This window comes from Oryctolagus cuniculus, chromosome 16 (assembly GCF_051225735.1).
Source record: "Oryctolagus cuniculus isolate XC-2025 breed Fujian yellow rabbit chromosome 16, ASM5122573v1, whole genome shotgun sequence".
NCBI classification, from domain to species: domain Eukaryota; kingdom Metazoa; phylum Chordata; class Mammalia; order Lagomorpha; family Leporidae; genus Oryctolagus; species Oryctolagus cuniculus.
Genome location: NC_142882.1, coordinates 76,120,191 through 76,146,398, shown reverse-complemented (window position 1 = coordinate 76,146,398; position 26,208 = coordinate 76,120,191). Strand labels below are relative to the sequence as shown.

Here is a 26,208-nt window from a genome sequence, read left to right as displayed (position 1 = left end):
AAGGCAGAGGATTAGCCTAGTGAGCCGCGGCGCCGGCCGCAAAGTGCATCTTCATCTCACTCTTGTCCCCTCATTGCCCTCCAAGAAGGTAAAAACCACTAACATCTTGAGATGGTTTATCCTAAAGAAATGATATGCAGAGGAAATCATACATACACACAACATTTAAGTGTATTTCAATTTACAGACCTAAATTATGTTATTATTTTAATGAATATTTCTTTAATGATTGACAAGATGAAAATGTCATTATTTCATTCAATTTCGATGCATTAAAAGTTGTTTAAGGAATGGGTGTCGGGCACAGTTGTTAAGCTGCTGTTTAAGACATCCACCTCCCACAATGGAATACTTGTGTTCTAGTCCAGGTGCTGTTCTCCATTCCTGCTTTCTGCAATGTGTCCTGGGGGGGTTGGAGTGGGCATCGGTGATGGCTCGAGTATTTGGATCTCTGCCACCCATGTAGGAGACCCAGACTGAGTTTCTGACTCCTGGCTTCATTGTGGAGCAGCTCTGTTATAGGCATTTGGGGTGTACACCAATGGATAGAAGAACTCTTTTTCCTCTCTCCCTCATTTCCTCCCTCTCTCTCTGTGCATTTCACACAAATAACATAAAAAATTGTTAAAGCTGGGCCTGCCTGGTGCAGTGGCATAGCAGTAAAGCTGCCGCCTACAGTGCTGGCATCCCATATGGGCACCGGTTCAAGACCCAGCTGCTCCACTTCCAATCCAGCTCTCTGCTATGGCCTGGGATAGCAGAAGATGGCCCAAGGCCTTGAGCCCCTGCACCTGTGTGGGAGACCTGGAAGAAGCTCCATGGATCCTGGCTTTGGATTGGTGCAGCTCTGGCCATTGCAGATGGAAGACCTCTCTCTCTCTCATTGCCTCTCCTCTCTGTGTAACTCTGACTTTCAAATAAATAATTTTTTAAAAAAAATTAAAGCTGTTTGGATGGACTTTCTATAAATTTCCTACTCATGTTTCTTCTACATTTTCCTACTAGTTTTTAAATACTTTCCCTAACTGATCCCTAAGAACTCAAAATATATTAAGAAAGATCATCCTTTATTGCATATATTATAAATATTCTTCCCAGTTTATAATTGATTTTACTTATATCATTGCATTATGAATAAAATGTTTAAGTTTTATGTAAACATATCACCTTTTATGGTTTTTAGGTTTTGTCACATGTTAGACTTCTTTCATTCTAAGATAATTTTAAAATTCTCACAATTATTTTTAGTACCTTTAGAGTTTCCTGCTGTAATGTTTAAATATCTGATCTTATTGGGTTTTGCCTGTATATAAGTACTGGGGTAAGAATTAATTTATTATTTTCCAGAAGGCTAAGCAATTGCTCATTAGAAGTTATTGAATAAATCCACTTGGGGCATGAATTTGAATGCTTCTTTCCTACCTGGCCACATTATCATGAGGATTTTGGTATACATTTCAGTGCTTCATTTGTTCTATTGTGTTCTCTTTTTCTGCATCAGTAGAAATTTTTTTTAATGAAGGTGCCATATTTTTAATACCTTATAGGGCTAATCTCACATTAGAAATTACGTTTCTGAATTATTCTAAAAATGATCTGTTAAATTCCATTTGCATAATATTAATGTATACATGAGGGTACTTAAAAGAGGTTTTGGAAAAATATTAAAACTAAGTTTATTTTACCGCAAAAAACCTTGAAATTCATACATAACTTTTTCATAATAGGCATTTTCCAGGAACTATATACAATTCCAGACAGAGGTGGATTTTTTTGCACTAAAATAAACCTTTTAACCCCATTTACCATGAACTTTAGGGAGTACCTTCATATTTAAAGCAACTTTAAATGAATACAAGGGGATAAATCGAGAACTGGAAGCAGGCTGTGGCACACTGGTGAAGTCACTGCTTAAGATGCCTGCATCCCATCTCAGAGTCCCTGGTTCAAGACCCAATTGCTCTGCTTCCCATCCAGTTCCCTGCTAATGTGCCTGGGACCAAGAGATGATGGCACAAGTACTTACCACCTACGTGGGAGACCCAGATGCAGTTCTGGCTCTTGGCTTCAGCCTGGCCCAGCTCCAGCTGTTCTGGCCACTTGGCGAATAAACCACCAGGTGGAAGATCTGTCTCTGTGTTTCAAATGAATAAATCAATAAAACAATTTTATAATTTTACTTATTTTTGCTTACTTGAAGACAACAAATGAACATTATTGCATATTTATATTGTATATTTAAATTAAAATTTAATATGTAAGTATTCATGACTCTTGAACCTTCCTGTGAATTATAGCATTTGTCCTTAAACAATACTGTGTTAGTTTTTTAAAACACTTTTTGCTGTGAATTCAACCTTGTATGACAGCATAGCCCCTATATAATTGTTTGTGTTTTCCTGTGCATGCAACAATGTGTTTATCATTTTCCTTTCAACCATTCTGAGACTGTTGGCTTTAGAAGCATCTCTTGTGTTTAGCATAATAGTTGAATTTTTATTTGTGATTCAATCAGAAAGTCCTTTTATAAGTCAGTAACATTCACCTTTAGTGCATGTCCAATCCTTCCACCATATTTTTAAAGAGATTTATTTTTACTTATTTGAAAGAATTACAGAGAGAGGTAGAGATAGAGAGAGGTCTTCCATCCGCTGGTTCACTCTCCAAAGGACCACAATGGAGGAGCTGAGCCGATCTGAAGCCGGGATCCAGGAACTTCTTCTAGGTCTCCCACATGGATGCAGGGGCCCAAGGGACTTGGGCCATCTTTTACTGCTTTCCCAGGCCATAGCAGAGAGCTGGATCAGAAGTGGAGCAGCTGGGACTCAAACCGGTGCCACATGGGATGCTGGCACTTCAAGCAGAGGCTTTCACCCGCGGTGCCATGGTGCCGGACCCTCCACCGTATTTTCATTCTGATGTTGAGTTCCCCTTCTGTCTTTTCTATTTTCTATGTGCTCTGGGTTTACTATGCCTTGTTTTTATGCATGCATTTTTAAAAATATTTATTTATTTGAAAGTCAGCGTTACACACAGAGAGAAGGAGAGGCAGAGAAAGAAATCTTCCATCCACTGATTCACTCCCCAATTGGCAACAATGGCTGGAGCTGCACCAATCTGAAGCCAGGAGTCAGGTGCTTCTTCAGGGTCTCCCACATGGGTACAGGGGCCCAAGTACTTGGGCCCTCTTCTGCTGTTTTCCCAGACCATAGCAGGGAGCTGGATCAGAAGTGAAGCAGCTGGGACTTGAACAAGCACCCATATGGGATGATGGCATTGTAGGTGGCGGCTTTACCTGCTACACCACAGCGCTAGCCCCCATAATTTTCTTAATACTATAGCTTGAGCATGAGTTAACCATAGATTTCTTTAAGACTTTAAAACCAATAATCATAAGTTAATGGCACTAAGATGGTGGAAACTTAATGCAATGATGGTGTAAGGGAAATGGGCCTAAGGAGGGGTCCTTAGGTCCCTGAGGCATGCTCTTAGAAGGGAATTCCTCCTAGAATGTTGGTTATAAAGCCAGAGGGGGGCCCAGCCTCTCTGCTTTCAGGCCTGTCATGAAGTGGCTCTGCCACTGCCATCCACCACCCGCATTAAGGATGCACTAATGCAGCTGCTGGTCATGGACTTGAACCTCCAAAAGTGTGAGCTAAATAAGACTTTTCTTACAGTCAGTTCTTTAGGTATTTCATTTTTGCAATGAAAGTCTAATATAATTTATGTCTCCTTTCATCCCTTTTTAAAAAAGATTTATTTATTTGAAAGGCAGATTTATATATATAGAGAGAGACAGACCGACAGAGACAGAGAGAGAGGTCTTCCCATCCACTGGTTCACTTCCCAAATGGTCAAAATGGCCAGAGCTGGGCCAATCCGAAGCCAGGAGCTTCTTCTGGGTTTCCCAGGTGGGTGCAGGGGTCCAAGTACTTAGGCCATCCTCCACTGCTTTCCCAGGCCATCAGCAGAGAGCTGGATCTGAAGTGGAGCAGACAGGACTCGAACTGGCACCCATATAGGATGCTGGTGCTGCAAGCAGAAACTTTACCTCATACGCCACAGTGCCAACCCCTCATCTTTTTTAAATTAATTAATTAATTTTAAAAAATTATTTGACAGGTAGAGTTATAGTCAGTGAGAGAGAGAGAGAGAAAGGTCTTCCTTCCGTTGGTTCACTCCCCAAATGGCCCCTACGGACATAATTAATTAATTTGAAAGCTAGAGTTAGAGAGATAGAAGAGACACAGAGAGGGAGAGAGATCTTCTATCTGCTCATTCTCTCCTCAAATGGCCACAATAGCCAGGGCTCAGTCAACTGAAGCTAGGAGTCAGGAGTTTCTTACAAGTTTCCCAGTTGGGTAGCAGGGGCCCAAACACTTGGTCCATCTTCCACGGCTTTCCCAGGCATCTTAACAGGGAACTGGATCAGAAGTGGAACAGCCAGGATTCAAACTGGTACCCATACAAGATACTGGGGTCACAGGTGGTGGCTTAACCCACTAGACCACAATGCTAGCCCCTCCTTTTGTCTTATATGCTCTACTCAATGGTCTGTGCTTATTTTGACTTTATATATGAATTTTCTGTTTATAAGTTTTCTTTTTATGGTTTCTAGTATTTACCTTTATGATTGTATACCATATTTATTTCTACTTCTAAGACACATTATCTTGATTCCCCACTACAAATGATAAATCAGTTAAATATATTTAACTCCCTTCCATTCCATCATTTAATTTCTTTTTTATTTTAAATGTTGCCTTGGGCTGTGGCTTTTTTCTGTGTCAGAGGCTAAGGTTTTTTACTGATCATTTTTGAGGATTATGGCAAGGACATTCCCTTTAAAAAAAGATTTATTTTTGTCGCTCCCCCTCTTCGTGGAGGAACGACACTAAGCCCTGCCTAGGCTTCATATCCGAGTCACGGCACCATTATGTCGCTCCCCCTCTTCGCGGAGGAACGACACAGGACCCTGCGCTGTTCTTTTGTCTGCTCGGCCCTCCCCGGGTTTGCTGCTGGTTCTTCCCGGGTTGGCTACCGACCCTTCCACCTCCGTGGAAGGGCGGTTCCCCCTGCCACTTTCCCCACTTCTGCGGGGGAGCGGCACACCGCCGGCCGGCTCTCTCAGGGGCTGCACAGGTGTTCCTTCAGGTAGATGTTCCTCTTAGATGTTCCTGGTGCATGTTGTCTCTCTCCTCCTTTATAGTCCTCTTCCGCCAATCCCAACTCGGCTGCCCACACGCCGAGTACGCTGCTCTCCTCCAATCAGGAGCAGGTCCTACAGTTTATTGGTTGAACTGGAGGCAGCTGAGTAGAAGCTGTTTCTCCCTTCTCAGCGCCATATTGTGGGAGAGCAGATGCATAGAATAAGTCTTAATTCCAGTAACTTAGTCTAGTCCGAGTTGCTCCCCACAATTTTATTTATTTGAAAGGGAAAGTTACAAAGAGAGAGAGAGAGAGAGAGGGAGAGACAGAGAGGGAGGCCCTATACCCACTGGTTCACTTCCCAAATGGCGTCAACAGTCGGGCCCAGCCAGGACAAAACCAGGAGCCAGGAGCTTCTTCTGGGGCCTCCCATGTGGATGCAGGTGCCCAAGAACCTGGGCCATCCTGCACTGCTTTTTCTAGGCACATCAGCAAGGAGCTGGATCTGAAGTGGCACATCTGGGACTCAAACCAGCACCCATATGAGATGCTGGTGCTCTGAGATGGCAGCTTAACTCTTACCACAGTGCTGGCCCCCACTTAATTTTCTTTGGCTATGCTATTATCCTTAGTCCTTACTGTACTTCTCTTTCTAGGTAACATAGCAAAAGCTTTGATTAAAAAAAAAAAACAAAACACACAAAAAAACCTTCCTAAACGGGGGCTAGAGTAGTTATGCAGCAGGTTAGGCTGCCTCTCGCATGAACCAGTTCAAGTCCTGGCTATGTCACTTTACTAACCAGCTCCCTGCCGGGGCAAAGGAGTGGATTATGGCCAAGTATTTGGGCAGTTGCCACCAACATGGGAGACCTGGCTGAAGTTCAGGGATCTTGGTGTCAGCCTGGCCAAGCCCTGGTCATGTGGCCATCTGGAGAGTGAACCAGTGGATGAAGATCTCTTTGTCTTTCCCTCAGTCACTCTGCCTTTCAATAAATAAATCTTTTTTAAAAATCCTTCCAATTATGAAACAATTAGAAAAATCTGGGTACAATATTGAACCTTCAGGTGAATATCTGAACTGGCATAAATTGAGCCCAAAATGTGAGAAAGCACAGCCCCAAAACAGACCAAGTACTGTCATTTGACAGCTGCCCTGTGAGCATCTGGCACTTGCCAGTGGCCTTGGGCCCAAGGCTTAATTGTCCGTGTCTCTAGGGAATCTAAGGCTAACCCTGCTCATGGAAGAAGCACTGGGTCAGAGACTTCTGCATAAAGCTAGAACCTCCCAAAGTGACTTTTGTGGTGAAAAGAAAAAGCTTTGATAATTAACTATGTTATGAAATTAATTGTACTTAATTAATGCATTAATTAAATTTTAAGAAGCAGCCAGGAGAGGGAAATAGGAAACAGATGTTAAGCTGTCTGAGACTTCCTTCTCTGTAGAATGGCTTGGGAAAATATTTCCCTGAGAATTCCAAACCACAAGCAAGCCTTTGCATAGGATTTCAAAGAATTCAATAACCTTGAAAAACCCAGAGCTAAGAATTCAATTTCAACTGGTTCTAGCTAGGTAGTGCCCTTAGGTGACTGGTAAAAGCAGAAATAAATCATATTTAAAGGAAAATACTTTAAACTTGAGCTTCAAAACTTCCCACAGCAAAAATTCCAAGGAATGCGAACTCATAATTTAAAAAAAAAGCATATTTAGTGAGGAAATAAATCACCATAGAAGAATCAATATAATAACAACAAAAAAGTATCACCACAATATACCAGTATATTAGGTCCACTAAAACTACAGGACTAGGAATTCATGCAAACAGGGTGCACAATAGGTAAGCTGAATATATATATATATATATATATATATATATATATATATATATAAGAAGAGACTCTCATTATTTCTAAGCCACAAAAGAGTATGAAAAAGAATCAGGCAAAATAAAAAATGTACTGAAGAACTTCTAGAAATCAAATTAGATTAGACTAACAGTTTTTGAACAGAGAAAAGCAATCAGTGAACACAGTGGGCTTATGGGTTCTAACAAAAACCTAACCAGAGTTTCTGAGGGAGATAATAGAATCAGGAAAAGCCACTACTCAGAATGATACTGGCTGAGAATTTTGTGAACCATGAAAATGTAAACACTTAAATTAACAACCCAAACAAAACACAAACAAAAAGACTTCTAAATATACAATGAAACTTCTGATTGTCAAAGATAAAGCAAAGTTCTTAAAGGGGGAAAACCAAGAAGAAGGGAAAAGAAAACCACCAGATAACTCACAAGGAATGACAATTTGAGACCCTCAGCGGATGGGGTAGGGTGAGCAGTTGGTGCAGCAGGTGAGGCCGTTCGTTGCCCAAGGCATCTGCAACCCGTATCACGCACTTGGTTTGAGTCCTGACTGCTCCATGCTTCTGATCCAGCTTCCTGCTATTATTGTGCCTGGGAGGCAGTGGATGATGGGCCAAGTACTTGGGCTCCTGGCCCCCATGTGGGAGACCTGGATGGAGTTCTTGGCTCCTGGCTTTGGCCTAGCCCAATCTATACTGTTGTGGGCATTTGTGGAGTGAACCAGCAGATTAAAAACTCTCTCCGTCTCTCTCTGTCATTCTGCCTTTCAAACAAATCTTTTAAAAAGGAAAACAAAAATGAGATCTCTTCAAACACGAAGAGAAAATACTGTGGACCTAGAGTTATGAAACATCTTCCAGTGTGAAATTAGCACATTTCTAATAAATTACAAGATCTGTCTTTTAAAGTCTCTCTTTTAAAGGAGAACTTCAAGATAAGGAAAAAAATGATCCCCAAACACCAAGATGTAAGAGAACGCTAAGAAGGAATATTTGTAAATATATAGATTAACTTGCATTAACAGCAGTAATGTTGGGGCAGTGCTGTGGCACAGCGAGTAAAGCCACCACCTGCATTGCTGGCATCCCATATGGGTGCCAGTTTGAGTCCTGGTTGCTCCACTTCTTATCCAGCTCCGTGCTATGGCCTGGGAAAGCAGTGGAAGATGGCCCAAGTCCTTGGGCCCCTGCATCCACGTGGGAGACCAGGAAGACTCCTGGCTCTTGGCTTCAGATTGATGTACTTCTGGGCATTGCAGCCAACTGGGGAGTGAACCAGCAGATGAAGACACCTCTCTCTCTCTCTCTCTCTCTCTCTCTCTCTCTCTCTCCTCTATAACTCTATCTTTCAAATAAAATAAATAAATCTTAAAAAACAGTAATAATGTCTTGATTATAGGAATAAAGAATTTTTTTTTTCCTTATAGAAAGCTTCCTGGGGGACTTCCCTATTCTCTTGACGAAACATACCCAGCAAAAGCCATGGTGAAGAATTCAGACTGCTGGCGTAGTGAGTACAGATACCCACCCAGCCTCTCAGCTTCAACAAAACTTTGCTCTCCACTTACTGTAAAGAACTCATCTCACAAATAAAACTGTTGGTTGTAATGGCATTTACTTGTGTAGAAATCTCATAGGTTCAACATTTGAAATGTCATGATTATGCCTTATAACAAACTATGAGCCATGGACATACCAAAACTATGAGAACTGCTCTCTTTAATTCTGACATATTTGTGCTGAAGACCAGAGGGAGACACGGGAGAAAACACAGTTTAAAACCAGTCATATCATCATTGAATTTTTGTTTCCCTAACTACCATGATAAGATTCCAAGTTTCTCTTTCTAAATAAGTCATTATGATGCCATCATGAGATCATTTCTAATCCGGTGGTGCCAGTCATTACTCCCATTTGAAATACGGTTATGCCTTTCAGCTGTGGCTTAGTAATGATATTAAGTCTGAATTTTCCTGCAAAAGCAATTTATTCATGTCACCACTTACTGCTGTGAGCTTGTTTATGGCTTTTTAAATAGGATCTGTTTCACCATTTGATTCTTTCTTCAGCACATTTTCCTTTTGTAAAACACATACATTTCCGCCAATGCAATCATAAATGATGACAGAGAGGGGAGAACTGAATTAGAATGTAAAGTCACTCCCCAAAGTATTTACATATGATGACCAGATTTACAAAGAAGAGAGGGGAAGTACACTGCAATGCAGATGAACTGTCAGAATCCTTAAAAAATTCTGAACTGTGCAAGCAAAACCTTCAAATAATGATTTTTTGCTCCAACTTCCCTCCACTTAGGAAAGTTTAAATAAAATTAATATTCATGCTTATCTGAGTTCTTTGCATGAATTAAAAAAGTCACTTCTTGTAAAGCAAAAGCCAGTAAATGGGTTCATATCTTCATTGTGGTAGTGAAACTATGCATATAGTAAAATAACTAAGAACTATATGCATCCTTTATTCCAATCTTAGCACGCCAGTCTTGATATTGAAACCACAGTTACTGAAGACCATTTATATTGCCTATTAGTAAATCCTTGCCACAATTACACGCCACACCTGCTACTGCTCATGCAGTCGCTAAGCCTTTCACTCATTTAAGGTAACATCCTAGATTTCTCCTAACCCACCATGCCTCTGATTAAAAATAATAATAAAAAGAGGAGATTTATCATGTCAACCTGGGTGTGTTGCCTTAGACATGCCCTTCATGCTGGAGAACTGAACAGAACTCCCTGGCCACATCCACCACACCCCTTGAAGTAGTCACTAAAAGAAGACACTCCACTAATCTATAGAGGCATGTTACAATGATAAAAGCTGTCACAGTGAAAAAAAAAAAAACAAAAACAAAAACAAAAAAGAAACCAATGAGTAGATCCACAAAGCTGAATAACAAATGCACCAGTTCAAGAAACAAGAATAAGGAAGATAACATGATGCCCCCAAAGGAGCACAGCACTTCAATACCAGATTGTGAAGATGATGAGATTAAAGAAATGCCAATAATGGAATTCAAAAAATTCATCATAAGATTACACAGAAGCAACTAGAAGCAAATGCATGAAATAATGAAATCCATACATGATATGAAAGAAAATTTTTCTCACAAAATTGAGATCTTAAAGAGAAATCAAAATAAAATTTTGGAAATGAAGAAATCAATAGAACAAATACAAAATGCAGTGGAAAGCTTTAACAACACAAATGGTAAAGCAGAACAAAGAATATCCAACTTAGAAGACAAAGCTCAGGAAATTATACAGTCAGAGCAAAAACAAGAAATTAGAAAGCTAAAAAACACTGTTGGTAACTTCCAGGACACTATCAAAAACCTAGTATATGAATTCTAGGAGTTCCAGAAGGCATGGAAAGAGAGAAAATAATAGGCTTTTTTAGTGAAATAATAACAGAAAATGGGGAAGGGACATCCAAGTACAGGAAACACATAGAACTCCTAATAGACATGACCAGAAAAGATAACCACCACAACACACTGTAATCAAATTCAGCAAAGTAAAATATAATGAACAGATTCTATCAGCACTTAAGTCACTCTGGACCAGCTGATAAGCCCATGAGAGCATTTCAGGCATGGAAAACCAAGACACAATGACAAAAAAAAAAAAAAAAGAGTCCTATATGAAGAATCTCTGAGTGAGACCCCAGTGGAACAAAGGGGCCATCAAAGAAGGATGTACTTTTCTCAGAAGGGAAGACAGAACTTCCACTTTGCTTATAGCCCTGTCTAAATACTGATGGAGTTTGTGGACTCAAAAGGCTTCCATAGCCTTAGCAGCTCGTGGCAAGTGCCTCAGATGGTCACTAACACCAGTGTTAATTTTCAAATTAACAACAGGAGTCACTGTGCACTTACTCCCCATGTAGGACCTGGGTTCTTAAAAAGTTATACTATGAGAATTAATTGAAAAAACTTGTTTTCAAACAGTACTTTATATGTGTGTGTGTGTGTGTGTGTGTAAAAGCTATTGAAATCTTTACTAAGTACAGAGTTGGTCTTCCATATATAAACTTAATTAAAAATGAATCAATAAAGAATGGAATGGGAGAGGGAGTAGGAGGTGGTATGGGAGTTGGGGTGGGAGGGCAAGTATGAGGGGAAGAACCACTATATTCCTAAAGTACCAGTGAAATTTAAATTCATTAAATAAAAGCTTTAAAAAAAAAAAAAGAAAAGATTCTAACATGTGTACGAGAGAGAAACTTACAGTGGATCTCCAATTAGACTCACAGCAGACTTCTCATCAGAAACCCTACAAGCTAGGAGAGAATGGTGAGATATATTCTAAGTCTTAAGAGAAAAAAACTGTCCATTTAAAATACTATACCCTGCAATACTTTCATTTATGAATGAAGATGAAATAAATACCTTCCATAACAAACAGAAAGAATTTGTCATCACCCATCCATTCCTGCAAAAGATGCCTAAGGATGTGCCGCACACAGAAATACAGAAACATGGTTATCACTACAAAAGAAGGTAGAAGAAGGAAATCTCCCAGTAAAAGTACAAAGGAAATCCAAAATAAAAAAAATAGGAATATTTATGAAAAAATGGCAAGGCAATGTCATTACTTAACAATAGTCACCTTGAATGTAAACAGTCCCAATTCTCCAGTTAAAAGACACAACTGGCTGAATGGATTCAAAAACAAAACCCATCTATTTTCTAGCTAAAAGAAACACATCTCACCAAAGACGCACACAGACTGAAAGTGAAAGGATAGAAAAAGATATTCCATGTTAACAGAAACCAAAAAAGAGCTGGTGTAGCCATCCTAATAAAAGACAAAACAGACTTTAACACAAAAACTGTTAAGAGACAAAGAAGGGCACTACATAATGATTAAGAGATCAATTTAACAAGAAGATCTAACTGTTATAAACATATATGCACCTAATTACAGGGTATCTGGCTATTTAAAAGAAATATTAAGGGACCTAAAGGGAGACACAGACTCAAATACAATAGTAATAGGGAACTTCAATATCCACTTTCAGCAATGCACAGATCAACCAGAAAATCAGCAAAGAAACAGCAGGGTTAATTGACACTACAGGCCAAATGTACCTAACAGTTATCTACAGAACTTTTTATCTTATGGTTTCAGAAAACACATTCTTCTTTTTTTGAAGGTTTTTATTTAATGAATACAAGTTTTCATATCTACAGCTTTTAGGGATATAATGTTTCTTCCTCCCAATTCCCACCCTCCCCCCCACAACCCTACCCCACCTCCTACTCCCTCTCCCATTCCATTTTCCATTAAGATTTGTTTTTAATTAATTGCTTTTATATACAGAAGACCAACTCTATTCTAAGTAGAGATTTCAACTATTTGTACCCCACACAGACACACAAAGTATAAAGTACAGTTTGAAGACAAATTTTACAGTTAATTCTCATAAAACAACTCATTAAGGACAGAGGTCCAACATGGGAAGCAAGTACACAGTGACTCCTGTTGTTGATTTAACAACTGACATTCTTATTTATGACATTAGTGATCACCCAAGGCTTTTGACATGAGCTGCCAAGGCTATGGAAGCCTTTTGAGTTCACAAACTTTGTCAGTTTCTAGACAGGGCCATATGCAAAGTGGAAGTTCTCTCCTCCCTTCAGAGAACAGTGCATCCTTCTTTAATGGCCCCTTCTTTCCACTGGGGTCTCACAGAGATCCTTAAACCAATGTCTTGGTTTTCCATACCCAAAATGCTCTCATGGCATTTTCAATAGGGCCTTAGGGGATGATTCTGAGATCAGAGAGCTGTTTAGGGTGTTAGTCATTCTATGAGTCTGCTGTGTGTACTGCTTCCCAGACTGGAACTTTCCCTCCTTTGTAATTTTATTTATTGTTATTACCAAGCACTTGCTCTTATTTATAAGAATACACATTCTTCTTACCAGTGCATTGAACTTTCTCTAGGATTGAGCACATGTTAGGCCATAAAGCAAGTCTCAGCAAATTCCAAATACAGAAATCATACCATGCATCTTCTTGGACCACAATGGAATGAACCTCTAAATCACAACTCTGGAATCTCTAGAACATATGCAAACACATGGAGACTGAAGAACATGCTCCTGAAATAACAGTGGGTCATAGAAGAAATCAAAAGAGAAATAAAAAAAAATCTCTGGAAACAAATGAAGATAACAATACAACATATCAAAACTTATGGGAAACAGCAAAAGCACTGTTAAGAGGAAAGTTTATAGCAATTGGTGCCTACATCAAGAAATTGGAAAGGCACCAAATAAATGAGCTATCAATACATATCAAAGATCTAGAAAAACAACAGCAAACTAAACAAAACTAGTCGGAGAAAAGAAATAATTAAAATTACAGGAGAAATAAGCAAAATAGAAACCAAAAGAAAAAGATCAGCAAAACAAAGAACTGGATTTTTGAAAAAATAAACAAAATTGACACACCATTGGCCCAACTATTCAAAAAACGGAGAGAGAAGATCCAAATCAATAAAATTAGAGATGAATAAGGAAATGTAACAATAGACACCACCGAAATGAAAAAAGTCATAAATTACTACAAAGAGCTGAAGGTCAACAAACTGAGAAACCTAGAATAGATAGATAGATTCCTGGACACACACAACCTACCTAAATTGAGCCATGAAGACATAGAAAAGCTAAATAGATCCATAAACCAGACAGTAATAAAGACCCTCCCAACAAAGAAAAGCCTAGGAATGAATGGCTTCACTGCTGAATTCTACCAGACATTTAAAGAAGAACTAACGCCAACTCTTCTCAAATTATTCAAAACAATTCTATGAAGCAAGTATCACCTTAATTCTTAAACCTGAAAGAGATACAACATAGAAACAGAACTACAGACCAATTTCCCTGATGAACAGACACAAAAATCCAACAAAATTTTAGCCAATCAAATCCAACAACACATCAGAAAGATCATTTACCTGGAATAAGTGTGATTTATCCCTGATATACAGAGATGGTTCAGCATTCAAATCAATCAATGTGATACATCATATTAACAAACTGTAGAACAAAAACTATATAATTATCTCAAGATGAAGAGAAAGCATTTGATAAAATAAAAGATCCTTTCATGATGAAAACTCTGAGGAAACTGGGTATAGAAGGAACATTCCTCAACACAATCAATGCAATTTATAACAAACCCATGGCCAGCATCCTACTGAATGGGGGAAATATTGGAAACATTCCCACTGAAATCTGGAACCAGACAAGGATGCCTACTCTCACTATTGCTATTCAGTGTAGTCCTGGAAGTTTTAGCTAGAGCCATTAGGCAAGAAAAATAAATGAAAGGGATATAAATTGGGGAAGAAGTCAAACTATCCCTATTTGCAGATGACATGATTCTATATATAGGGGATCCAAAAGGCTCTACCAAGAGATTATTGGAACTCACAGAAGAGTTTGGTAAAGTAGCAGGATATAAAATCACACAAAAATCAACAGCCTTTGTATACGCAGCAATGCTAAGGCTGAGAATGAACTCTAAGGTCAATCCCATTAACAATAGCTGCAAAATAATTGAATACCTTGGAACAAATTTAACTAAGGATATCAAATATCTCTGATGAGAATTACAAAACATTAAAGAAATGGAAGACAGGAAAAAAATGAAAAAATTTTCTTTGATCATGCATTGAAAGAATCAATATTATCAAAATATCCATTCTTCTGAAAGCAATTTACAGTTTCAATGAGATACCAATCAAAATACCAAAGATATTCTTCTCATATATAGAAAAAAAATGATGCTGAAATTCATATGGAAACACAGGAGACCTCTAATAGCTAAAGTAATCTTACAGAACAAAAACAAAGATGAGGCATCACAATAGCAGGTTTCAAGATGTACTACAAAGCAGTTATAATCAAATCAGCCTGGTACTGGTACAAAAACATATGGACAGACCAGTGGAACAGAATAGAAATGCCAGAAATCAATCCAAACATCTACAACCAACTTATGTGTGACCAAGGAGCTAAAACCAATTCCTGAGCAAGGACAGTCTTTTTATCAAATGATACTGAGGAAACTGGATTTCTACATGCAGAGCTCTGAAGACCCCTACCTTATACCTTACACAAAAATCCATTCAAAATTAATTAAAGACCTAAATCTATGACCTGATACCATCAAATTACTAGAGAACATTGGGGAAACCCTGCAAGACATTGGCACAGGAAAAGAATTCTTGGAAAAGACCCCAGAGGCACAGGCAGTCAAACCTAAAATAAGCACATGGGATTAAAACAAACTGAGAAGCTTCTATACTGTAAAAGTGAAGAGGCAATCAATGGAATGAGAGAAACTATTTGCAAGCTATGCAACTGATAAAGGATTAATAACCAGAATATATAAAGAGATTTTAAAACTCCACAACAACAAAACAAACATTCTAGTTAAGAAATGGGCAAAGAACTTAAACATATTTTTCAGAAGAGGAAACCAAATGGCCAACAGACACATGAAAAATGCTCAGGATCACTAGCCATCAAGGAAATGCAAATCAAAACCACAATGAGCTTTCACCTCACCCCAGTTAGAATGGCTTTCATACAGAAATCAACAAACAGCAAATGCTAGAGAGGATGTGGGGAAAATGGTACCCTAATCCACTGTTGGTAGGGATGTAAACTGGTAAAACCACTATGGAAGATGGTTTGGAGATATCTCAAAAATCTGAATATAGATCTACCATATGACCCAGCCATCCCACTTGTTGGAATTTACCCAAGGGAAATTAAATCAGTAAATAAAAGTGTTATCTGCACTCCCATGTTTATTGTGATTCAATTCAAATAGCTAAGACATGGAATTAACCTAAATGCTCATCAACCCAAGACTGGATAAAGAAATTATGGGATATATACAGATATTATGGGAATATTACACAGCAGTAAAAACAAATGAAATCCAGTCATTTGCAAAAAAATTGGATGAATCTGGAAAACACCATACTTAGTGAAATAAGCCAGTCCCAAAGGGACAAATACCATTTGTTCTCCCTGATCTATGATAACTAATAGAGCACCTAAAAGGAAACCTGTTGAAGTGAAATTGACACTTTGAGAAGCAATGACTTGATCAGCCCTTGACTTGACTCTCGTGGAACAGATTTTTTTTTTTCATACTATTTGTTGAACTCTTTACTTAACATAGAGTTAATCATATATGTATAAAATCAATTGAAAATAGATCTCAGTAAAAAATAAGAGTGGGAATAAGAGAGAGAGGAGTAAGTTTGTAACTGTAAAGCTGTATACTTCTGCATACCTTCCTACAGACTTACTTCTAAGGGTACAGTTTAAAAACTTGCCATGGGACCCCAAATCCCATTAAGCTGGGTGGTAAAAATGCTATCTTAAGTGTTAAAGTGATCATATTAAGTGTTAAAATGAACATATAGATAGGATTAAGTGCTAAAGTGACCTATAAATAGGATCAAATATCTGGTAATTGAAATAGAATTAAAAAAGAGAGAATGTTCCAACATGGGGAGCAGTCCACACAGCAGACTCAGAATGATGACTGTCTTAAGTAGCACTATGACCTCAGAATCAGCCCTTAAAGCATCCTGGTCTGGCTGAAAAGCCCACAACAGCATTTCAGGCATGGAAAGCCAAGACACTGTGGCAATAAAATGTTCTACACCAAGGATCTCTGTGACTGAGACTACAGTTGAAAGAAGTGCCATCAAATAAGGATGTACTTTTCTCTGAAGGGAGAAGAGAACTTCCACTTTGCTTATGACCTTGTCTAAATACTGATGTGGCCTGTGGATTCAAAAGGCTCCCACAGCATAGGCAGCTCATGTCAAGAGCCTTGAGTGGTCACTGATATCATATATAAGAGTGTCAAATTAACAGAAGTCACTGTGCACTAACTTCTCATGCAGAACCTCTGTCCTTAATGAATTGTGTTATGAGAGTTAACTGTAAAACTCTGTCCTTAATGAATTGTGTTATGAGAGTTAACTGTAAAACTTGTTCTCAAACACTTGTGTGTGTGTGTGTGTGCATGCATATTGTTGAAATCTTTACTTGGTATAGAGTTGGTCTTCTATGTATAAAGTTAATTGAAAATGAATCTTAATGGAGAATGGGACTGGGAATGGGAGAAGGGGGAGGAAGAGTGGTGGGAGTACGGGTAGTATGGTGGGAAGAATAACTATATTCCTAAAGTTGTACTTATGAAATTTGTATTCATTAAATAAAAGGTTTCTTTGGGGAAAAACATTATGCATGGATTTCAAAATTTTTCTTCACAAAGATAAACTTAATTCATAGATAGGGTTTGGTACTATTTGTAGTTTCAGGCATCCACTTGGGGTCTGAGAATGGATACCTGTATACATACACATTTACCTATGTGTTAGAACCTAGCACAATGAATTTCACATCTCACCCAGACTTTAAACAGATATTTACCACACAATATTAAATACTGTAGACACCTAGATAGAATGATTGAGAAAACATTTACATCAGCAGGTCTAACCTTTATACTGTCATGTTATAAGCCTGTTGTTCACCTGTTAGAGTTGCAACAAACACACACTTGTCATTGTCTTCCTTACATCACGCCAATTAGAAAGAAAAACACTTTATTTTTGGAACTTCAAATTATAACATCAGAGTTCACATGGACAGGTATAGTATTTGATCATAAAATCCTATTCCAATAATAGAAGTAGTAACATTCTCTTTTTGTTTTGAGTTCTACTTAAGAGTAAGAAAGAAAATTCTGAGAATCATCAACAGACTCAAGCTAAATGTAAAGAAAAAAACTGTAAGAAATATTTCAATTATACATAAGATCAACATTAGTACATTTAATTAATTGCTTTTATTTGAAAGGCAGAGAAATGGAGAGACAGAGATCTCCCATGTGCTAGTTCTCTCTCCAAACGCCAGGACTGATCAGGCCAATCCAGGTCTCCAGCATGCATGGCAGGGATCTAATTGCTTGAGTGATCCATCAACTGCTGCCTCGTACAGTACGCATTAGCAGGAAGTGGGGATTGAGAGCAGAACCAGGACTCAGACCTAGGCACTCTGACATGAATGCAGGTGTCTCAAGCTATGCTCTAATCACCATACTACACACCCATCCCAGTACATGTGTTATAAAACTTCAAAGTGCAAAATTCTAACAGCAATCAAAATGATGTATAATGCTTTAACATTAATAAATACTTAAAAATTGTTTTATATTATGAAATGTGATGAAAGAAATCATAAGGAGAAAGCACATCACATTGTTTGTTTTGCTTGTAATCATGAACTATGAAAGTAGAATTGTGTGATAATGATTATGAAATAAATGATCTTTAGTACACCTTTCATGGACTCTGAAAATTATCTGAGGTACTTGATTCCTAATATTTTGCTTATGACAGTCAAATTTAAAGCAGAGTCCCTTTTTCCTCAAATTGAGCTTATTTTTAAAGACTTATGTATTTCAAAGGCAGAGTGACAGAGTGAGGAAGGGGGGTGGGAGAGAGAGAGGGAGAGAGGGAGAGAGGGAGAGAGGGAGAGAGGGAGAGAGGGAGAGAGGGAGAGAGGGAGAGAGGGAGAGAGGGAGAGAGGGAGAGAGGGAGAGAGGGAGAGAGGGAGAGAGGGAGAATGAGTGCTTCTATCCAATGGGTCACTCCCTTAATGGATGCAACACTCAGGGTTGGACCAGGCTGAAGCCATGAGTCAGGAACTCCATGTAGGTCTCTCAAGGGTCCCAAGAACTTGGGACATCTCCTAATCCCTCCTAGGTGCGTTAGCAGGGAACTGAACTGCAAGTGAACACCCAGTGCTCAAATCAGCCCTCCAATATGGGATGCTAGTGTTGGGCAAGTGGCGTTGTAGTAACCCACGGCACCACAATGCTGATCCCAAATCAAGCTAATTTTAATCAAACTCCTATTTCTCCATTTGCTATTCTCAGCTCTACCAGTTCTGAGTGACTACAGATGACTTGAGTAATGGCAGTGTTTTAGAGGGTCATGCACAAAAATAACAAGTGCTAATTCAGGCAGAAAACAATGGAGGTTTTATGTTTATACATGCAGAGAAAATTTATATTTTACCAGAATGCAAAAAAGCATGAAACCTCCATTCACATTAATATTTACCAATAATCTTATTTTTACCTATTATTTAAATTAGTCCTTTCAAATTTTTCCAATACCAGAGTTGAAATATAATCCATTTCTTTGTTTCTCCATAAAATGTTACCCATACAAACATACAGATATAAATCTATTTTGGCTTTATTCAACTCTAGGGTTGCCAGATAAAATACAGGGTGCCTAGTTAAATTTGAGTTTCAGATAAACAAGGATTTTTTTTGTATAATTATTTCTCAAATTTTGCAGGGGACATACTTACACTAACAAATAATTCCTTGTTTATCTGAAATTCAGCTAGGCATGTTGTATTTTTACTTAGCAAATCTGGCAATCTTATTTAACTCCTTGGTTGCATTTATATCTACCACTCATAGGAAACTCCACAACAAAGCATTCATTTTCATTACATAAAAATCCAGGGATAGAAAAATTAGCATTGTGTACAGACTATGCAGAAGAGAACATAGTAACATATTCGAGGGTCCGAAGTAACAGGATTTATAACCGGGTCATGAAAGAGACAAATTCTGGAGAATAAAGACATTGCTTCCAGCCATCAGGCCGTGGTACGAAGGGATTTATAAAAGTTTAGCGCCTTCACTCCAATTTGAATTAGAGTGCCTGAGAGAGCCAGCACGTAATTTGGCAAGATCTAAAGCAATTACTGGAGAAGAGGAACAGGTGTAATTGAGCACGCAGCCGTGTCATCTTGTCATTCCCAGGGCAGGTAGATCCTGCCTTTGAGGAAGTGTGGCTCTGCCAAAAGCATTTGCTGAAACTATTTTGTGCGTGAGCTTTGGGGAAGGCAGAGATGGTCAGAGGGAAGATCGCAGCAGCAGAGGTAGGTGGCTGCAGCTACCTGGATGAACTTATATCAGAAAGTACCCCAGCCGACGCTGAAACCAAACACCTTAGTTGGTGAAATGACCCAAACGAAATAAGCTTAAAAGATAGAAAACACATTGTTTGGAGAAGTGATCCAGATTGTTAGAAACTAAATGTAATGTACTTGGCAATTTAATTATTTGAGTGCTCGTCAGGTGTTCTTGCTAAGTCGACAATTTCTTCCTTTTGTTTTTCGTGACTTCTGATCTAAATTTTCTTTAAAAAAAAAAGTTTCACGAAATTAAGCTGTTTGTAGGACTGAAGCGTTTATTTTGCTTGATTTCCTTTTTGATTATTTCTCAACATAATCTGCAACATACCCTGCAAAGATTTACTTACAGTTCATGATAAAAGACTCTCCGTTAACTTCTGAAATTTTAAAGTAGTGAACTGTCAGCTACCAGAACAGCAAAACTCAGAACCTCAGGAAAACAGAAGAGAAAGTTAGCACCTCTGTCTCACGACATTCTCCTTGAATTAATATAACCATTAGGTATTTCCAAGGAGAATCAAGGGACAGGGTCTACATAGGTTGCCCTAACTGGGGTGTTAAAGCCAGAATGCAGCCCTAAACACTAAACACGTAGAAACCCGCCTGATTTCATTGGATGGGCTGTTCCCAGAAATTCTCACGTTGGGGTCAGTTTGGGTCAATTCTTTACTTACCCCCTAAATATCCTGGGCTTCGCCTGCGCCTACAGGGCTACCCCGTCTGTTACTGAAAATGTATTCCAGTTCAGATTCTGGCTTCTCTGACATAGCATGAAAGGAACCTCCAGGCGACTGGCGAAGGCTTTTCGCCTTGCAGGATAACAAGCGCTTGCTAAGTGTCAGGGAAACACCTGTATTAATTGTATTTCCTGCTCCTGAGTTGCTTTTGTGTGCAATAAAAGAATTCATCTCAGGTGAGTTAACCTTGCTTTTTACAGAGGGCACCTGCAGTTATCTTGGTGCGTAGTGTAAATCAAAACATGTTGAGCCTTTAAAGAGGGAAATAAAGAGGTGCTGACAAGAGGGGATGCCAGGGGGATTAGGCGACTTTCTCACCAGGACGGAGAACAACTGAGTCACATTAAATTACAGGGGGGCTAACGATTCCCAGAATTCCACAGAGGCGAGGTTGACTGGCGTCCGCATCCCGTAAGCCTGGGAAGAGGAGGGGTCTGCGAGGTGGTATGAAAAGGCAACTCCCTTCTTAGCCTCGGGCTTCTATAATTGACCAAGATTTTTCAGCTTGTGATTTGATCCAGCCAAACCCTGTTAGAGGCACTTGCCCCCAGCTGAGACCAAGGCGGGAGTGAATAAGAATTAGGTGACTCACTGGTATGTACAATACATGCATTCACATCTATTAGGATAAATGACACGTCGCTCACTTTAAGCACAGGCAGCTGGAGATTGTCATATTCTGAAAATGACAACTGTTATTTATTTATTGAGAATATTTATACAGGTTCTTCCTGGGCACGGAGAATGCATTTTGCAGTGGCGCTATGACACGGGGCTGTCACGTGTCCGGGACGGAGCGTAGAAAACCATTAGCACCAGCAGGGACAAAGCACGCGTTCTCGGGGCAGCAATCTGTAGGAGCAGAGATTTCGAAGGTTGAATGTGGCAGGTTTTTAAGTGAGGCCCAAGTCATTATCTTAACAGGGTTTCCAGCTACTCCGAGGACGAAAGGATTGTTTTTTCTACACAGTATGATTTCGTTAACTGCCAGAGGAGGGCCAGTTTTGCAGCACTGATTAATTTAGTCAAAGGGCTCGCATTATGCAACTCAGGGGGCATGGTCGCCAGCTGGTGAGGGGGGCTGGGGAAAGCATTTAGGGCCAGAAGCTCCTCTCCCCGTGTCTTGTCCACACATCCAGGTTCTTGAGTTCTGGCAAATGCTTTCCCCTTGCCCTCTGCTATATTTTCCCTTGTATTAGCAGGCACGACTTTCTTCAGTGTTTCTCCAAGTAAATTGTCCATTCCTGGGTCACATCCCACATCGACGGAATCAAAATGTCTGGGAGGACAGCTCTGGAATGTGCCTTTCACCAAGCTCTCCTTGATGCCGCTTCTGCACACAGGGATTGTGCATGATCTCAGAAGGATGGAGTGAGGTTAGGGCTCCTCAGCTCCGCGGCTCCTAAGTGCTGGCTGACACCGCGTTCACCACAACGCTTGTTATGGATGGCAGCTGAAATTCAGGTAGCGTAGCTGCACATGCCCCACACTTCATAAGGGTACCGTCCTTTCCTGATTCCACATGCAATTGTGAGAGAACACTTACAACCCTTTCCAAGGAACTCTCTCTCTCTCTCTCTCTATATATATATACACACACACATAGACATCCTGGAGAACTTCAATTAAACATAAAATATTTCTCTTACAGCCACCTGGAACTAATTTCTTGGTATGTTGGCCTATTCTCCAATCACAGGGAAGGAATTTACAGATTCCAGTGGCCATATGTGAGGCTGACCCGTCTCCTGTTGCTACAGTAAGTCCTGGAGAATATTCCTTAGAAGCAGATGACTGCCTCTTGGAAGTGGAGTTCTAACACGATGATTGAGCTGCATGTGTAAATCTTACATTGCAAGCCATTATTCTAAATTGTGAAAGAATAAAGAAATCCAGTGTGAGAATGCCATTTTTCCCCATTAAAACATTTTTTATTACTAAAATATTACTAAAAACTTATTACTAAAAGATGGTCACTAGGAAAATTTAAATGATACATAGAAGTGTCTTTCTGTTTTCAAGTTTCAAATCTTAAATTCTACCTGTCTAGAAGTAACTACTGCCAACACCTTGGTAGGTGTGTGTCCGTACCTATATATGTGGATACAACAGATACTTCAATATTTCATGTTGTTTTGTATCATGCAAAAATATCCTATGATCAGTTTTCAAATCAGCAAATTTAAGGTATTGTAGGCATTTGTTGTGTAGCTATGTAATCCATTATCTAACCAACACTTGACTTTTAAATATTTAGGTTATTTCTGATTTTGCTGTTATAATTAGTGGGTTAATGTTGTCAACCAAAAAGGATTTGCTGAGTGGTCTATCCCTTGCCTGTGAAACAAATTTGTACAACTGCAACAACTAAAGGCCTGCCATTAGAAGTGGGTCCTGACATGAAGCCAAAAGGGGGACAGTTCCAAGGAACCACTCCTTCTCATTCCCCTGCCTTCTACACCAGGAGTTTCTTGCCCCTCTGTTCATTATCCTCTGAGGGTCTGGGAGTGCTAGAACCATCCCTAATGCATATGTGCACACCCAGTTACCTTGAAGCTCCTAATTCCACATTTCAATGTAATAGCTACAAGTCACAGGTCTTGAACAACACACTGCATGAAGGAGGGATGCGCCGGGAATTGAGCAGTGCTGGGCGTCATCTCAGAGGCCCCAAAACGGATTTTTTTCATGGTTCCAATGGAACCCAAGCTTCATTAGTGTTCTACTTGTATGGGTGCCCTGCAAATAAGAGGGTACTTAAAAAAGTGCATGGGAAAATGGAAATAAGACATATGCTTATTTGGGGGCAAGAAAAAAATGAAATCCATGGATAGCAGTTTTAAAAAGTTCATGAGAAATATGTCTTACAAAAAAACTATGCACGGATTTCAAAAATTACACTAAAATAAACTTAATCTTTGAATTCTAATTTTCCATGAAATTCTTGAAGTACGCTCGTATTAGTTTTTTTAACTTAGCAAAATTATTCTGAAATTGAGAAACAAATGGCTCAACAAAACAAGTAAGAATTTTTCTTCAGTGTCCTCTTGATTTGAATGTTTATGAAGGGAATAATTTTTGTCATCTATAATGTATTAAAAAACTAAAAGAGAATTTAGAAAAAAATAATGTAACGAAATAAACAACAAAGGTGAGCAATGAAATCAATAAAAATTACTCTGACACAGAGAAGCAACAAAAAAATTTCAGATGAAAACAAAAGCAGTAATTAAGAGATATAGTTCAATAATGTCATATATGACAAAGTAGTTAATGAGTGTTTCAATGCAACCTATTCTTGACTAGTCACTGCATAACAAAACTTGAAATACTTGAAGATTATAGCTCATGAATCAACATTAATAAACATTTTCCTAAATTTATCAAGAATTCTAAAAATTCACACAAATTGTGAAGCTAAAAGAAACTTTTCTCAAACGAAGTACTTAAAATTTTTTAAATCAAAGCCACTAGAAGACTAAATGATCTTTCTTTTTTCTCTATAAAAATATTATAAAAGCATTGTTGTACTAAAAGGAAATCAAAACTGTAAGAAAACAGTATTACAGGAGAGTTAGGCCGTTAATTTGTAAAACTCATTCTCTCTGAGATTTTGTGATTCTTATAGCTTTGTCAGCTTTATTAATTTCTCACCCCAAATATTCATTTCTGTGCCTAATTTTATATTCATAAGTTTTCTATTCTCTTTGTAAAAGAAAGCCTCCTCCCACATCACCTGAGCTTCAGACCCTGCACAGCCAGGATTCAACCCTTCAGTTGCCCAAAGCCGTAAACTCAGTTGCATCAACACGTGTCTGAGGCCAACAAAGATGTGCACAGCCCAGTGGAAGATCAAAGAGCAGGGAAGGCTTTGGAGCAGTTGGAGGAGTTGGGGGCAGGGAGTGCGAAGGAGTCCAGCAGAAAACACTCGGCTCTCCTTGGACACAGTAGACTTGAGAAACTCTTTGTAAGCAGGTAAAGTAACTTTCCTAAGCAGCATGTTAGCTCCCTAAGTGGTGCTTAAACATATCACAAAGGTAGCAGATGGAGGATCAGATGAAGGACCAGCTTGCTTGTAAAACCTAAAGGGCAGTAGTTGATCTGATAACTGGAGGATTCTTAATAGCTCAACACAAATAAACCAGCTGTAAGGGCTCCTGGGCCGGCCCGCCTGCCTGCCGCACAGCCCTTTTCACATGGCTGTAATATATGGCCAGTAATTACCATAATGAGCCACCAGAAGGCATCTATTTGTACGCCCTGGAAGAACTCGCATCTGGCTTTTAGGTGCGAAGCAAGGAGAGGCAAGAACCAGCAGTATCTGACTATCCATTTCCTCCGGGCAGCTACTTATTTGAACAGCTGCTTACGAGGCACACGGCAACACTGAGAGTCAGTCCAGTTCCAATTCGGGGGGCTGTGTGCATTTTGATTTCTATTTTTTTTCTTTGAAGTATGGGACCGGCCTATTTTCTCCCCGGGTAATAATTTCTCCAAATTAAAAGTGGTTACCCGACTTAAGACAAGTCTATTGTGTTGCCCTCTACAGCTGGGAGAGGGCGGAGGTTCCCAGGGAAATCGGCTCTAGAAATGGAATGGGGAACACGCTCAGGAGTCACGTTGTTTGGTTTTAGATTAAGTTGCATAGGAAAAATGATCCAGAGCTGCCTTTCTCTTTCTCTTGTTTGGTCTTTGTCAAAACAAAGACTGCTTAACAAAGGCAACACTTTGAGCCATCTCCTGAAAATACAAAAATATTTTCATCAAAATAACAAATTGGTGGTTTGTTGTGTCAGCTTGTACATTTAATTATTCCAATGATAAGCGTTCTCCAGATATCAGATGGAGGTGTATTTAAAATCTGAAGAAGAGAAAAGAATCCAGGTGCAGAGGAAATGAGCCGGAGTGTCCCTGTGGTGGGCAGGAGTCTTCCTAATTCAACCAAGGGGGTCTCTTCTCTCCCATACTCTGAGCTGATGGTCGTGGTTGGGGCTGGTTCGCTGCACGTCTCCTGCTCTGCTTACAGAGAGTTCCCAGAAATGGTGTCTATTTCTTGAGCCATTAGCAGTCTAGGGGCGATAATACCTCTGAAACACTCGGGAGCGTAAAACAATGGTCGCTGGGATTTCTTATTGACCCAAAGGTTACCTTAGATAAAGAGATTTATCTAGAACTTGGAAAACACATATCAGAGGTTTGCCTTGACATTCATGGATCACTGAGCAGTCCCCAGTGCCTCTAAGAAGATTACCGGGTGGTTGTGTTTTCCGAAGTTCCCTGATCTGCTTTTTCCTAGGGTTCAAACTGTAGGCCTTTGGTAGCTTACCCTTGAGGTACTAGCAAGACACAAAATGACAGGGCCTGCAAATAAAATATGAGTTAGTGTTACAGACTCCCCT

The 26,208-nt window shown here is 39.3% G+C and overlaps 2 long non-coding RNA genes across 4 annotated transcripts in view; one reads left to right on the top strand and one right to left on the bottom strand.

The window, feature by feature from the left end:
* The window catches only part of LOC127492625 (uncharacterized), a 95,936-nt gene that overhangs the window by 47,097 nt on the left and 22,631 nt on the right, over positions 1–26,208 (bottom strand). For all 3 annotated transcript variants that reach the window (XR_016222768.1, XR_007922242.3, XR_016222769.1), the window contains exons 2-3: positions 20,747–21,661; positions 2,027–2,134 (exon numbers count right to left, since the gene is read on the bottom strand). This is a non-coding gene — a long non-coding RNA (uncharacterized LOC127492625). The remainder of the gene's footprint in view (positions 1–2,026; positions 2,135–20,746; positions 21,662–26,208) is intronic.
* On the top strand, positions 21,278–22,676 carry LOC149121833 (uncharacterized). The gene is made up of 3 exons (XR_016222772.1): positions 21,278–21,403; positions 22,012–22,273; positions 22,509–22,676. It is a non-coding gene; the product is annotated as an uncharacterized LOC149121833 (long non-coding RNA).